This window comes from Zootoca vivipara, chromosome 1 (assembly GCF_965207765.1).
Source record: "Zootoca vivipara chromosome 1, rZooViv2.hap1.1, whole genome shotgun sequence".
Taxonomy (NCBI): Eukaryota; Metazoa; Chordata; class Lepidosauria; order Squamata; family Lacertidae; genus Zootoca; species Zootoca vivipara.
The window spans coordinates 115,237,853-115,254,008 of NC_142582.1; the positions used below are offsets into that span (position 1 = coordinate 115,237,853).

At 42.5% G+C, this 16,156-nt stretch overlaps 1 pseudogene; it reads right to left on the reverse strand.

Annotated features, from left to right (window-relative positions):
* Nucleotides 1-8,472: 8,472 nt before the first annotated feature.
* Nucleotides 8,473-13,815, reverse strand: LOC118078405 (alpha-1-antitrypsin-like; annotated as a pseudogene).
* Nucleotides 13,816-16,156: the final 2,341 nt, after the last annotated feature.

Sequence of the window (16,156 nt, forward strand, 5' to 3'; positions counted from 1 at the left end):
ATTTAAACTCTATTCACTAGCAAAACAGACAGTTCAATGGAAAACTCCACTCAGTAACTGGCCCAATTCAGTAAGAAAAGACTTTTCTCAGCCTGGAGTCCAGATGTCTTTTTATCAAGAAAGAGCAATAAACAGGCAGCCTTTCTATTGTTGAGCTAAAGCTTCAAGGTCAATGCTTATCTGGAGTTTCTCAGTGCCAGCCAGCTTGAAACACAGTCACAATGAGCGGTCTGGATACTAGGCTGAAACAGTTTAAAATGAGGAAACAATGTTGCCTTAAATCCCTTTATACTTTAAGGCTAGAAAGGTTGCAGTTTTAGTTAAAGAAAGCCTTTTAGTCCATTGACGGAAGGCTGCAGGCAGATCAAAGCCTGTCAAAGGGTGAACAGAAGTTCATAAGCAAATTTCTTCTGTGACATCACAATAGAACTTTGGCTGGAGTGAGCAGAGTCCCGCTCCGAGGTTCAGGCAAGCGATTTCTTTCCAAAGTCTTTAAAGTCTCAGTTTGCAGGGTTATTTAAGAGCCCTGCTCTCTTTTAAATGTTGCAAAGTCCAAGAAATAAAAGCTACAGAATCTCTAAATATAGTTCACTGCAGAGACTGCCTTTTGCTTCCGGTCTACCGCAGGCGGGGGAGTCCCGACCTCCGTAATTAAGGACTCTCCCGTTGGCCAGTTCAATCCAGATTCCGCTCAATCAACTTTATTTTACATTAAAATCATCCTTAAAATCAATCAACTGCTAGTTTTGATATTGGGCTGATTCAATGCATCTGTAGAACAAAGGGGGGGCGCTTTCGTGAGCTGGGTTTACTATTCTCCCCATGAAAAGTATGGGCCCTTCATGTGATGCCCTTAAGACAAAAAGGTATGGCCTGTTAAAGACCAGAGGATTGGGAGAGGGGCCAGGAGCAGCTCCAACCCCAGAGGTCATAAGGACAGCAGCTGCTGCCTTCATGCCATTTTCATTTATACCGAGAAGAGCCTTGTGAGAAGCCTGCACAGGAGGGAAAATAGGTATTTTACTGGAAACCATCACAGCCTCCAACAAATCACAGATGAAAAGGAAGACGCACCCCCATCCTCATTCAAAGGATGGTCTCCCAGTACTTCCCCAATCACTGTTCTTCCCCATGGGTACAGGATGTGTGTGTGTTGGATATAGGAATACAATGCAGAGCTAAAATGACCTTATGTAGGAATGCGGAGGAGAGACATGAATCCCCTTTGGGGCTCTCTCAGTGGGTGAGGGCACACCACCAGTAAAAGAATAAAGAAAAGTATAATATTTCAATATAATAAACACTATTTTACATTTCATAATAATAATAATAATAATAATAATAATAATAATAGATAATAATTTATTATTTATATCCCACCCATCTGTCCAGGTTCCCCCAGCCACTCTGGGCGGCTTCCAACAAAATACTAAAATACAGAAATCCATCAAACATTAAAAGTTTCCCTAAACAGGGCTGCCTTGAGATGCCTTCTAAAGGTCTGGTAATTGTTGTTCTCTTTGACCTCTGGTGGGAGGGCATTCCACAGGGTGGGTGCCACTACCGAAAAGGCCCTCTGCCTGGTTCCCTGTAACTTGACTTCTCATAGCGAGGGAACTGCCCGAAGGCCCTCGGCGCTGGATCTCAGTGTCCGGGCTGAACGGTGGGCGTGGAGACGCTCTTTCAGGTATCCAGGACCCAGGCCGTTTAGGGCTTTAAAGGTCAACACCAACACTTCGAATTGTGCTCGATAACGTGCTGGGAGCCAGTGTAGATCTCTCAGGACCGGTGTTATGTGGTCCCGGCAGCCGCTCCCAGTCACCAGTCTAGCTGCAGCATTCTGGATTAGTTGCAGTTTCCGGGTCACCTTCAACAGGTAGGGTCTCAGCCTGCGTACCGGATGGAGCTGATAGACAGCTGTCCTGGACACAGAATTAATCTGCGCCTCCATGGACAGCTGTGAGTCCAAGATGACTCCCAGGCTGCGCACCTGGTCCTTCAGTGGCACAGTTACCCCATTCAGGACCGGGGAGTCCTCCACACCTGCCCACCTCCTGTCCCCCACAAACAGTACTTCTGTCTCGTCAGGATTCAACTTCAATCTGTTAACCACCATCCATCCTCCAACTGCCTCCAGACACTCACAAAGGACGTTCACCGCCTTCACTGGTTCTGATTTGAAAGAGAGGTAGAGCTGGGTATCATCCTCATACTGATGAACACCAAGCCCAAATCCCCTGATGATCTCTCCCAGCGGCTGCATGTAGATGTTAAAAAGCATGGGGGAGAGGACAGAACCCTGAGGCACCCCACAAGTGAGAGCCCAGGGGTCTGAACACTCACCCCCCCACTTTCTGAACACGGGCCAGGAGGATGGAGCGGAACCACTGTATGACAGTGCCGCCAGCTCCCAACCCTTCTAGACGGTCCAGAAGGATGTTATGGTCGATCATGTCAAATGCCGCTGAGAGATCCAGCAGGACTAGGAAACAGCTCTTACCTTTGTCCCTAGCTCGCCGGAGATCATCGACCATCGCCACCAAGGCAGATTCAGTCCCACGGTGAGGCCTGAATCCCGACTGGAAGGGATCCAAATGGTCCGCTTCTTCCAGGCATGCCTGTTTTGTTCAGCAACCACCCGCTCAATCACCTTGCCCATGAATGGTAAATTTGAGACTGTATATGGATATATGTATGTTTATATATATATATGTGTTGTTGTTTAGTCGTTTAGTCGTGTCCGACTCTTCGTGACCCCATGGACCATAGCACGCCAGGCACTCCTGTCTTGCACTGCCTCCCGCAGTTTGGTCAAACTCATGTTCGTAGCTTCGAGAACACTGTCCAACCATCTTGTCCTCTGTCGTCCCCTTCTCCTAGTGCCCTCAATCTTTCCCAACATCAGGGTCTTTTCCAAGGATTCTTCTCTTCTTATGAGGTGGCCAAAGTTTTGGAGCCCCAGCTTCACGATCTGTCCTTCCAGGGAGCACTCAGGGCTGATTTCCTTAAGAATGGATAGGTTTCATCTTCTAGCAGTCCATGGGACTCTCAAGAGTCTCCTCCAGCACCATAATTCAAAAGCATCAATTCTTCGGCGATCAGCCTTCTTTATGGTCCAGCTCTCACTTCCATACATCACTACTGGGAAAACCATAGCTTTAACTATACGGACCTTTGTCGGCAAGGTGATGTCTCTGCTTTTTAAGATGCTGTCTAGGTTTGTCATTGCTTTTCTCCCAAGAAGCAGGCGTCTTTTAATTTCGTGACTGCTGTCACCATCTGCAGTGATCAAGGAGCCCAAGAAAGTAAAATCTCTCACTGCCTCCATTTCTTCCCCTTCTATTTGCCAGGAGGTGATGGGACCGGTGGCCATGATCTTGGTTTTTTTGATGTTGAGCTTCAGACCATATTTTGCGCTCTCCTCTTTCACCCTCATTAAAAGGTTCTTTAATTCCTCCTCGCTTTCTGCCATCAAGGTTGTGTCATCTGCATATCTGAGGTTGTTGATATTTCTTCCGGCAATCTTAATTCCGGCTTGGGATTCATCTAGTCCAGCCTTTCGCATGATGAATTCTGCATATAAGTTAAATAAGCAGGGAGACAATATACAACCTTGTCGTACTCCTTTCCCAATTTTGAACCAATCAGTTGTTCCATATCCAGTTCTAACTGTAGCTTCTTGTCCCACATAGAGATTTCTCAGGAGACAGATGAGGTGATCAGGCACTCCCATTTCTTTAAGAACTTGCCATAGTTTGCTGTGGTCGACACAGTCAAAGGCTTTTGCATAGTCAATGAAGCAGAAGTAGACGTTTTTCTGGAACTCTCTAGCTTTCTCCATAATCCAGCGCATGTTTGCTATTTGGTCTCTGGTTCCTCTGCCCTTTCGAAATCCAGCTTGCACTTCTGGGAGTTCTCGGTCCACATACTGCCTAAGCCTGCCTTGTAGAATTTTGAGCATAACCTTGCTAGCGTGTGAAATGAGCGCAATTGTGCGGTAGTTGGAGCATTCTTTGGCACTGCCCTTCTTTGGAATTGGGATGTAGACTGATCTTCTCCAATCCTCTGGCCATTGCTGAGTTTTCCAAACTTGCTGGCATATTGGGTGTAGCACCTTAACAGCATCATCTTTTAAAATTTTAAATAGTTCAGCTGGAATATCATCACTTCCACTGGCCTTGTTATTAGCGGTGCTTTCTAAGGCCCATTTGACTTCACTCTCCAAGATGTCTGGCTCAAGGTCAGCAACCACACTACCTGGGGTGTACGAGACCTCCATATCTTTCTGGTATAATTCCTCTGTGTATTCTTGCCACCTCTTCTTGATGTCTTCTGCTTCTGTTAGGTCCTTACCACTTTTGTCCTTGATTATGGTAATCTTTGTACGAAATGTTCCTTTCATATCTCCAATTTTCTTGAACAGATCTCTGGTTTTCCCCATTCTATTGTTTTCCTCTATTTCTTTGCATTGCTCATTTAAGAAGACCCTCTTGTCTCTCCTTGCTGCTTTTTGGAAATCTGCATTCAGTTTCCTGTATCTTTCCCTATCTCCCTTGCATTTTGCTTGCCTCCTCTCCTCCGCTATTTGTAAGGCCTCGTTGGACAGCCATTTTGCTTTCTTGCATTTCCTTTTCCTTGGGATGGTTTTCGTTGCTGCCTCCTGTATAATGTTACGAGCCTCCATCCATAGTTCTTCAGGCACTCTGTCCACCAAATCTAAATCCTTAAACCTGTTCCTCACTTCCACTGTGTATTCATAAGGGATTTGATTCAGATTGTATCTTACTGGCCCAGTGGTTTTTCCTACTTTCTTCAGTTTAAGCTGGAATTTTGCTATAAGAAGCTGATGATCTGAGTTACAGTCAGCTCCAGGTCTTGTTTTTGCTGACTGTATAGAGCTTCTCCATCTTTGGCTGCAGAGAATATAATCAATCTGATTTTGATGCTGCCCATTTGGTGATATCCATGTGTAGAGACGTCTCTTGTGTTGTTGGAGGAGAGTGTTTGTGATGACCAGCTTGTTCTCTTGACAGAACTCTATTAGCCTTTGCCCTGCTTCATTTTGAACTCCAAGGCCAAACTTGCCAGTTATTCCTTTTATCTCTTGATTCCCTACTTTAGCATTCCAATCCCCTGTAATGAGAAGAACATCCTTCTTTGGTGTCATTTCTAGAAGGTGTTGTAGGTCTTCATAGAATTGGTCAATTTCACTTTCTTCAGCACCGGTGGTTGGTGCATAAACTTGGATTACTGTGATGTTAAAAGGTCTGCCTTGGATTCGTATCGAGATCATTCTGTCATTTTTGAGATTGCATCCCATTACAGCTTTTGCCACTCTTTTGTTGACTATGAGGGCCACTCCATTTCTTCTACAGGATTCTTGCCCACAGTAGTAGATATGATAGTCACCCGAACTGAATTTGCCCATTCCCTTCCATTTTAGTTCACTGATGCCCAGGATGTCGATATTTATTCTTGTCATCTCATTTTTGACCACATCCAGCTTACCTCCATCCATGGTTCTTACATTCCAGGTTCCTATGCAATATTTTTCTTTACAGCATCGGACTTTCCTTTCGCTTCCAGGCATATCCGCAACTGAGCGTCCTTTCGGCTTTGGCCCAGCCACTTCATCAGCTCTGAATCTACTTGTACTTGTCCTCCGCTCTTCCTCAGTAGCATGTTGGACGCCTTCCGACCTGAGGGGCTCATCTTCCAGCGTCATAACTTTTATATGCCTGTTGTCTTTGTCCATGGAGTTTTCTTGGCAGGGATACTGGAGTGGCTTGCCAGTTCCTTCTCCAGGTGGATCACGTTTAGTCAAAACTCTCCACTATGACCTGTCCATCTTGGGTGGCCCTGCATGGCATAGCTCATAGCTTCTCCGAGTTATTCAAGCCCCTTCGCCACGACAAGGCATTGATCCATGAAGGGGATATATATATATGTATGTTTCCCCTTTTCCATTCGCAAGGTCGTTCTAGACACAGCCAAATTTTTACATTAGAACCTTGGCTTTCTAAATAATCATTCAAGCACTTCCATTCCTTCTTGACTGTATTCATTGGCTTTAGTCTTATTATATCCGTCAATTTTGCCAGTTCCAAATATTCACATAATCTACATAACCATTCTTCTTTGGTCGGTACCTGGTTATCCTTCCAGTACTTAGCCACCAGGATTCTTGCTGCTGATGTCGCGTAGAGAAAGAATTTAGCATTTTCTTTAGGAATATCACTATTCAATATTCCCAAAAGATATGTTTCTGGTCTTTTGCTATGTGAAGTTCTTAGTAACTTTTTTATTTCTTCATGGATCATTTCCCAGTACATTCTGATCTCTGGACATGTCCACTACATATGGTAGAAGGTTCCAATCTGCTTTGTGCATCTCCAACACTTATTACTAAGCGATTTGTTCATTTAGCCAATCTCTCCGGTGTTAAATACCACCTATGGTGCATTTTCAAGTAATTTTCTCTTATTAAATAGCATGCTGTAAAATTTATATTTTTGTCCAGTTTTTCCCACTCTTTATATTCAATTACATAACCTAAGTCCTCCTCCTATCTTATTATGGACTTTCCCTTTCCCGATTTTTCTATTTGAGCATCCTGTAACAGCTTGTACATTTTGGAGAGAGACTTTTGGTTGTTCTGTAAAACCTCCTTCTCTAAGGTGGATGAATACCGGAGGCTGGGAATCGCAGATGGACAGAGTAATGCTGCTCTTATGCCCTTTTGTCTGTTAAACTAAAAGAATTCTACTATCTGATTAGATTTATTTTGCAGACAAGGGATTAAGCTTGAGAGTTAACTAAGTGATTGTTCGGTAATTCACAGTGTTCGGTAAAATGAATATTCTAAATTGTAAATCAGAAAATTTCATAAAAGTTTCATAAAAAATGAAATAGAGACACATTTTAAAATTATTTTTATTGTACATGCAGTTTGCTGTTGGTGTCATAGTCGTCCTTAAAAACAACTACTGGTTATTGTGCTTTCTTAATTTCTTAATTCATTTGCCCATTCTGTATGTGTGTAATGGCAAAAGAGAGAGGGGCTAATTTGGGGGGTTGGTAGGGATGAGCCACGATTCCTGCATTGCAGGGGATTGGGCTGGAGGACCCTTTGTGTCCCTTCCAACTCTACCATTCTATGAGTCTATGAATTATTCTGGGAGCTTTACTGGTGGGGCAACTGCTTGCACACAACCCAAATTGCATTGCCTTTGAGAATTTTGCTTTGGTTAGGCAAATGTGGCACTAAGTTCCAACACATCTGAAAGACGACTCAGGATCCAGTGTTGTGGAGAAAAGCAAAGCAAAGCAGCCAATCAAAAGATAGTCCAGACTGGAAGTTCTTTAAGACAGGCAGAACCAAGTCACTCCATTCTCCTGTGCATAAAGGTAAAGAGACCCCTGACCATTAGGTCCAGTCGCGGGTTTGGTGCTCACCTCACATGCATGCCAATCCTCAAGTGCACATACAATGACTCAATGAAAGACGGCATAAGGTGGACCAAGAGTTCCCTTCACCCAGTACTGCCTAGGTTATCTACCCCACCGTCTCTTGAGTTGCCTTTCCTGACCAGACTAAGACAATTAAATGAAATAAAATACCACTGCAGTCCAACCAATTACTCCCAATCATATGAAGTTCTGTAAAAGGCTAGTCCACAACCTCCCAAGGAAGTCCATTCCAGTATAACTTTTAATTATAATTTTAATGTATTTTTAATCTTTTGTGGGAAGCCACCTAGAGCGGGGTGCTAATAATAAATTATGATTATGATTATGATTAATTTCCAGATCAAGGGACGTGGTGGACGCTCCTTCCTTGGAGACTTTTAAAGAGAGATTGGATGGCCATCAGCCATTGATGGTTTAGCTGAGATTCCTGCATTGCAGGGGCTTGGATTAGATGACCCTTGGGCCCCCTTCCAGCTCTACAATTCTATGACCCTCCTTGTTTTTATGATTGCATGTTATTTTCAAACTATTTTTAATGTTGTGTTTCAGTGCTGCAACACACCCTGGAACCTTACAGTAATGGGTGGGTAAAATAAATAAATGAATATATAAAAAATAAACAAATACATTTTATTAATTTCAACGTGTCATCTCTGAGTGGTACTAACACTGCATACAACCCTATGCAATTGGTTACTATGGCAAAGAGGCAGAGAGTCCCCTGAGACAGCAAGAGAATGTGGAAAGCTCCAGGGGCTGATTCTCAATGCTTAGAAGTAAATTTGTCAGTAACTTAACGCTTTTAAAAGCCTGATCTCATACCATAAAATAACCAAGGAATGCTATCTACATACGTACTTTAAGGTTGTTTAAATGAATTTTCTAAATTGTAAAACAGAAAATTTCATAAAAGTTTCAAAAAAAATGAAATAGAGACACATGCAGTTTGTACATGCAGTTTGCTGTTGGTGTCATTGTCGTCCTTAAAAACAACTACTGGTTATGGCGCTTTCTTCTGTTGAACAAAGGGGGGACGTCCTCTTTCATCACTAAGATTCAGAAGCAATTGTAAGCTTCTGAATGGTCCCCCTGTTGTTCATTTTTGAACAGGATTCATTACTTTCCCCATGAAAAGCACGGGCCCATCATTTGGTGCCAATATGTTGAGAATGAATGGCCTGTTAAATTTGACTTCAACAGGATCACTAGCAGATAGGGGTATCATCTCTAAAGCGGTCACTGCAGCTGCCTCACTACCTTCTTCATGTATATCCAGGACAGCCTCATGGATAGCCTGCACAGGAAGGAAGGAAGGAAGATATATTCATTTTTTGAAACCATGACAGCCTCCAACATATCACAGATGAAAAGGGAAATACATTTATAATCCCCCTATCCTCATTCCAAGAATCAATTCTCAGCACTTCCCCCACCATCACAAACACACACAAAGAAAAAAACCACAACCACACAAGCTCACAGAAAACACACACAAGGAAAGAAACCACAAACAAAAATGCACACAAACACATATCCATTGGGTCTAAGGGTTAAATGGCTTCCAGTCAGCCGCATAGCTGCCAAGTTATCCCTTTTTTTAAGGGAAGTTCCCTTATGCTGAATAGGCTTCCTCGTGAGAAAAGGGAAAACTTGGCAGCTATGGTCAGCCACTAGTGTGTTGTGTTATGTTACGTACTTTCGTGTTGTAAGCCACCCCATGATACTCAGATGAAGGGCAGTACTTTATTAAACTAATGAATGAATGAATGAATGAATGAATGAATGAATGAATGAGCCACTGTTGTATGTTTATTGCAGTTTTTCTAAAATTGGATTTTATGTTCATATGTAGAAGTCTCATACGTATCTATTTTTATTTATTTTATAAAAAAATTATACACCACTTGATTGGAAACCTTAAAGCAGTTGACAAATAGTATATATGTATATGGGTTTGTTTTCATTCATGTATTTTCCCTATTTATTTTGAGTATTTTTGTTATATATTTTGTTTTGAGATCTTTGGATGAAAGGCAGTATACAAATCTAATTTCATAAATAACAGCTTCCGATCTTCTCTTCCCCATGAGTAGTGTGGGGGTGTTGTGTATGGCAACACAACACAGGCAAAATGATCTCATGTAGGTTTGTGGCATAGTGGCATATCTGACCTAGTTAGCTCCATGGAATAAAGGCAGGAGGTGCATTTAAAAAAGCTACCACTTCCTTTAGGCTGTCCCAGGACATCTTGCCCAGAGAATGCTCTCAAAGCGTTCCATGTCACTTCCTTTTCTGCTCACAGTTTTGCAGCAAGACAAGCCCCCTAATTATAGGCACCCTCATCACCTGGTTTGCTCTCACATGAATGCATGCATTTGCCCATACTGTATGTGTGTAATGGCAAAAGAGAGAGGGGCTAATTTGGGGGTTTGGTAGGGATGAGCCACGATTCCTGCATTGCAGGGGGTTGGGCTGGAGGACCCTTTGTGTCCCTTCCAACTCTCCCAATCTATGAGTCTATGAATTATTCTGGGTGGGAGCTTTACTGGTTGGGCAACTGCATGCACACAAACCAAAGTGCATTGGCTTTGAGAATTTTGCTTTGGTTAGGGAAATGTGGCACTAAGTTCCAACACATCTGAAAGACGACTCAGGATCCAGTGTTGTGCAGAAAAGCAAAGCAAAGCAAAGCAGCCAATCAAAAGATAGTCCAGACTGGAAGTTCTTTAAGACAGGCAGAACCAAATCACTCCATTCTCCTGTGCATAAAGGTAAAGAGACCCCTGACCATTAGGTCCAGTCGCGGACGACTCTGGGGATGCGGCACTCATCTCACTTTACTGGCCGAAGGAGCCGGCGTACAGCTTCCACGTCATGTGGCAAGCATGACTAAGCCGCTTCTGGCGAACCAGAGCAGCCCACAGTGCCACCTGCGTCCCTTTTTCCTGTGCATATTTACAGGCAATTCTTGTGGCCTTGGAACAAAGGTTTGGAAGGAATTCTTCCTCCTTGTTCTGAGAACCTTGGACATGGGATTTGAGAAGCACACAGTGGCCCTGTGGGTGTGGTGCTCACCTCACATGCATGCCAATCCTCAAGTGCACATACAATGACTCAATGAAAGACGGCATAAGGTGGTCAAGAGTTCCCTTCACCCAGTACTGCCTAGGTTATCTACCCCACTGTCTCTTGAGTTGTCTTTCCTGCCCAGACTAAGACAATTAAATGAAATAAAATACCACTGCAGTCCAACCAATTACTCCCAATCATATGAAATTCTGTAAAAGGCTAGTCCACAACCTCCCAAGGAAGTCCATTCCAGTATAATTTTTAATTATAATTTTAATGTATTTTTAATACATTCCAGTATACATTAAGTCCATTCCAGTATACAGTGGAACCTCGGTTTATGAACACCTCGGTTTATGAATTTTCGGTTTATGAACGCCACGGACCCATCTGGAACAGATTAATTCATTTTCCATTACTTTCAATGGGAAAGATCGCTTCAGTTTATGAACGCTTCAGTTTATGAACAGACTTCCGGAACCAATTACACCCATGCTTCAGTTTATGAAAGCTTCAGTTTATGTACTCCGCAGACCCATCTGGAACGGATTAATCCACTTTCCATTACTTTCAATGGGAAAGTTGGCTTCAGTTTATGACCCTTCAGTTTAAGTACCCCGCGGACCATCTCAAACGGATTAATCCACTTTCCATTACTTTCAATGGGAAATTTCGCTTCAGTTTATGAACACTTCAGTTTATGAACAGACTTCCGGAACCAATTGTGTTCATAAACCGAGGTACCACTGTAATTTTTAATTATGATTTTAATGTATTTTTAATCTTTTGTGGGAAGCCACCTATATGGGCGGGGTTGCAAATAAATTATTATCATTATCATTATTTTTATTATTATTTATTATTTCCAGATCAAGGGACGTGGTGGACTTTCCTTCCTTGGAGACTTTTAAAGAGAGATTGGATGGCCATCAGTCATTGATGGTTTAGCTGAGATTCCTGCATTGCAGGGGGTTGGATTAGATGACCCTTGGGCCCCCTTCCACTTCTACAATTCTATGACCCTCCTTGTTTTTATGATTGCATGTAGTTTTCAAACTATTTTTAATGTTGTGTTTCAGTGTTGTAACACACCCTGGAACCTTACAGTGATTGGTGGGTAAAATAAATAAATGAATATATAAATAAATAAACAAATAAAGGTAAAGGTGAAGGGGCCCCTGACCATCAGGTCCAGTCGTGTCCGACTCTGGGGTTGCGGCGCTCATCTCGCTCTATAGGCCGGTGGAGCCGGCGTTTGTCCGCAGACAGCTTCCGGGTCATGTGGCCAGCATGACAAAGCTGCTTCTGGTGAATCAGATCAGCTCACGGAAACGCCTTTAACTTCCCGCCGGAGCGGTCCCTATTTATCTACTTGCACTTTTTTTTATGTGCTTTTGAACTGCAAGGTGGGCAGGAGCTGGGACCAAACAACGGAGGCTCTCCCCGTTGCACGGATTCGAACCGCAGACCTTCTGATCAGCAAGCCCTAGACTCCGTGGTTTAACCCAAAACGTGTCAGCTCTGAGTGGGACTAACACTGCATACAACCCTATGGAGTGTGGAAAGGTCCAGGGGCCGATTCTCAATGCTTAGAAGTAAATTTGTCAGTTGCTTAACGCTTTTAAAAGCCTGTTCTCATACCATAAAATACCCAAGGCATGATATCTACACACGTACTTTGTTAATCTTCAGGCCGCTACTTCCACTGATTCCAGATAGATCAGCATTGCTGCTAAACACATCAGTAATGCCCAGCCCAGAAAGCACATTGTTGAGATCATAGGATGCAGACATCGAGAATTTTGGAAGGAACAGACTAATTTTGTCCCTAAACGAGAATCAGAACATTAAATCATCAGCAATGAAGAGTTTTATAACACTCAGCAATTTACTGCATTTGCAGGGTCAGATCTTCATACACTTAAAGAGAGGCATTTTACAGTTTTAAAACAGATGCCATCATTCCATACTCTAATAAATACTAACTACTACAGAGGCATTTAGAAACAGCAGAGAAAAGCCTTACCCCTTTTTTAAAGATTTTCTCCATTTGGACAAAGTTTCCTCCCCCATAGCATTCTCCACTTCCTTCAGTTTGTCTTTATCAGGCAGAATTAACCAGGCAACAGCACCTCCTTTGTGGGGAAGTTCAACTACCCAGCAGGACAGAGTTTTATCGTGGAAATATCTGTAATGCTTAGTATTTCTCATCATGTCAACTTTCACAGTTTTTCCTTCATCAATAAAAAAATCTTCTTTATGGGTCAATTTAGGGTCAAAGGGATATTCCCAGTCATCTAGGAAGAAAAAGGAATGTCAACTGCCTACTGGAAAATTAACCTTCAGCCATGTGTATGAAAGCAGTATGTTGTATCAGGAGAGTGCAGACAAAGGAGAAAGATTGCCAAGGGAAAGTCAACATGCTGTTGATGTTTCAGAAGATAGCAAGGGAGAGAAGAAATGGGGATAGTGGGGTCCCACCAGTCAAAACGTGGACTGAGTCAAGTGGAACTGCTTCCTGTGTGGTTTATAAGCATCCAGGGGCAGGGATCTTGATGTTGCTGAACGTCACCACCATCAGTATCAGCCAGCATGGCCAATCGTCACGGATGGTGGGAGATGCAGCCCAAGAACGTCTGGAAGCATTCAGGTTAGCTCCTTCAGCCTCAACCCCGTTTTTCTCTAATTCTGCATTAAATGCTACATCTTTTAGAACTTTCAACTAAATTGTTGGTTCCACAGCAGAAACACTTTTGTTTTGAAGGTATAAGTTATTCCTGCCAGTTTTAGCTGATTGAACAATACAAAGTATTAAATATTTGTAACTTATCTTTCTTTAACATACCTTTGAATTAGATATAGTTCACAAGAACCATGATGTCTGCTGGATCTAAGCCTTGAACTGCTTTAGTAATTTTCCCATGGGTTTTCTTGTTCACATAATCATTTATCTGCTTTTCAGCCACAGAGGATTGTTGAAAGTTAAAGCTCTCTGCTTTGTACAAACTTTTGACACCCTTTGAAAACTTAGGAAGAATTTGGTGTGACTTTTTTATCCACAAGGCATTTCCTATGTCTATCTGAGCTCCAGGACTCTTCAGCCTCTGAATGAGCTGTTTAAATTCTTTATGGATCTTGCTTGTGTCAATTGAAGTCAATCCAAGCCCTTTGTAAATTTGATTTTGGGTGTTGGATTTAGCACCCATGCCAATTATTGAAAATGCCATGGAGATACTCAGAGGAGAGAAGAAGATATTTTTGCCACTCTGGAGTGAAGCTACTTGTCTGGAGAATTTAAATGTAAAGTCAGCAATGCTGGAAGCTAGCTTTTCTTGAAGTGGATCTTTATCTCCATGGCCATTGTGGACTTGAAGGACAATCAGTAAAAAGGAGAACTGGATGGCAGGTTTAATTGCACTTTGAGATTTCCTAAACACACACACACACACAAACAACAACAACAACAACAACAACAACAGAATATATTAGCACTCTTCTATGGAAACCTACTCAAAAGAATTATTTTTGTTCTAGAGTAAAATTTATTGGGAATGTGCCATTCACCTCTGTTGACTGTGTCCTAGTTTTACACAACACTAGCTCTTTTCCATTGGCTTCCTACTCTAGGAATTAATCTCCTGAATTGTACGTTCTGCCAGGATTTGGATCCCAGCAGATATGGGGAGCTTACTGTGCCCTTATTGGTCAGAATTACTTTCATCAATTGATTCAATAAATGGGTATTACTTACTGTCCCTTCACACATCTGCATAACTTGCTTTGACTGCCTGGGGCTTCCTCTCGCTAATCATCCTTGCCAGTGATGCTGCCCAACATCCTCAGCATGCTTGCCTTGCATTCTCCCTTCCACAGCACTATTGAAAGGTGTCTTAGTTTGGGGAGTGTCCTGAGCTGCTTCACCCACTCAGGCAGAGGGTATACAGCCTCACCAGGGCCTGGTGCTCCTAGAACAGCAGCCTTTTAGAGTCAGCCACTTCTGCAAGGGGTCAGATGGCCTGATGTTAACCTGTATGTCTCCCCATTCACACTCACTGTCCCTTATGGATGGTGAATTATCAACCAACATTTCTCAGATCGTTTGTATACATACCTGGGTTTTCCCTAAAAGGTCCTGCTTTTTACTTTGACACTTGTTCCTTTGGGCTGAGATGTTTGCTCTTCCCTCTTGCTTGTAGAGTAAGCTCTCTTCTCCCTAGGTTACATTCTATTTATGGCCCTCGCTTGCTTCTACCTGCTGCTGCTGCAGCCAACTGGGTAAGGACACATAACTGGTTTCTATCCAATGCTGTGCCAGCTGATAAGATCACGACTTCATGGTTTGAAAAACAAGAATATGTGGTCGTTCAGCAACTGAGCTGAATCCACTTCCAGTGAGCTGTAGTTAAACAGTGGGATTTAGGAAAACCTAGCCCCATAGCTGCCAAGTTCTCCCTTTTTTAAAGGGAAATTCCATTATGCTGAATAGACTTCCTCGCGAGAAAAGGGAAAACTTGGCAGCTAAGCCTAGCCCCCAGAGTATGGGGAGTTTTGCCAGTGAAGTTCAAAGTGAATTGTCATTGAGTAGGGATTAAAGGGAGGAAGTGCTTCGTTTCATCACTTTGCAGATTGCAAAACCCGTGAACTAAAGTGTGATTTCACTCCAGTGTAAAATCAAATGTAAAGTAGTTTGATTTCTAAAGCTTCCATGGGGAAACTCATGGGGCCACAAGTGGAAAAACATGGTGTGGAGGTGCTATGATGGTATTTGAGGGTTCCACAGCTTTTCTTTTTCTCATATGAGACTCCTGAGGAATGGAAGAGGGGAAATTTTGAGTAAGAGGAACACAGACCACTCCTGCCATTAACAATGGCCACTCTCTGTCTAAAAGTGATAACCGCCACCCTACATGAAAGTAACACAAAGTGAATTGATTTGAGCAGAACATTCTACTTTCAGGTTCTCTCAGTGACTGGCAGGAATAAAGTTTTGTTTTTATATTTCCTCTGCTGCTTACTGGAGGATAAAAGCACCACTCTGAACCAGCATTTGTCAAGACGTGGCTTTAACCAAACTGAAATCAGTAAGCAAGAAGTACATTAAGATTCCCATCATTTCCTCCTGAAACCCAGGAGAGCCTTATTCACAGATGAAGAAGCTCTTCTAAGAAATTCATGAATTCTGCAAAATGTTTTTAAATATCAAGCCGACATTTTCCTTGGTAACATTAAGCCGACATTTTCCTTGGTAACATTGAGAATTGTGCAGAAGCTGAGGGTCACATGAAGAGCTACATCGAGAGGAAAACAGATGTAAACTGATGTATACTAGGGTCCCAATCTACATACATATATGATGGAAGTTCTTATATGAAATATATGTTTTAATTTACTATGTAGAACATGACACTTAAGGTTGAATGCAACACATACCTGTAGCACCAAGAGTACACATAGTACCTGAGGAATGGAAAGGGGAGTTGTTTGAGTACAATTAAAAAGGAGAAAAACAGACATATTAACTTTTCAATGCCCCTTCTTGCTTCTTCCACAGCTCTGCCATTTTTTGTATTTAATAGAGAAACAGCATTATTGAACTAGAACAAATTACAACAGCAGC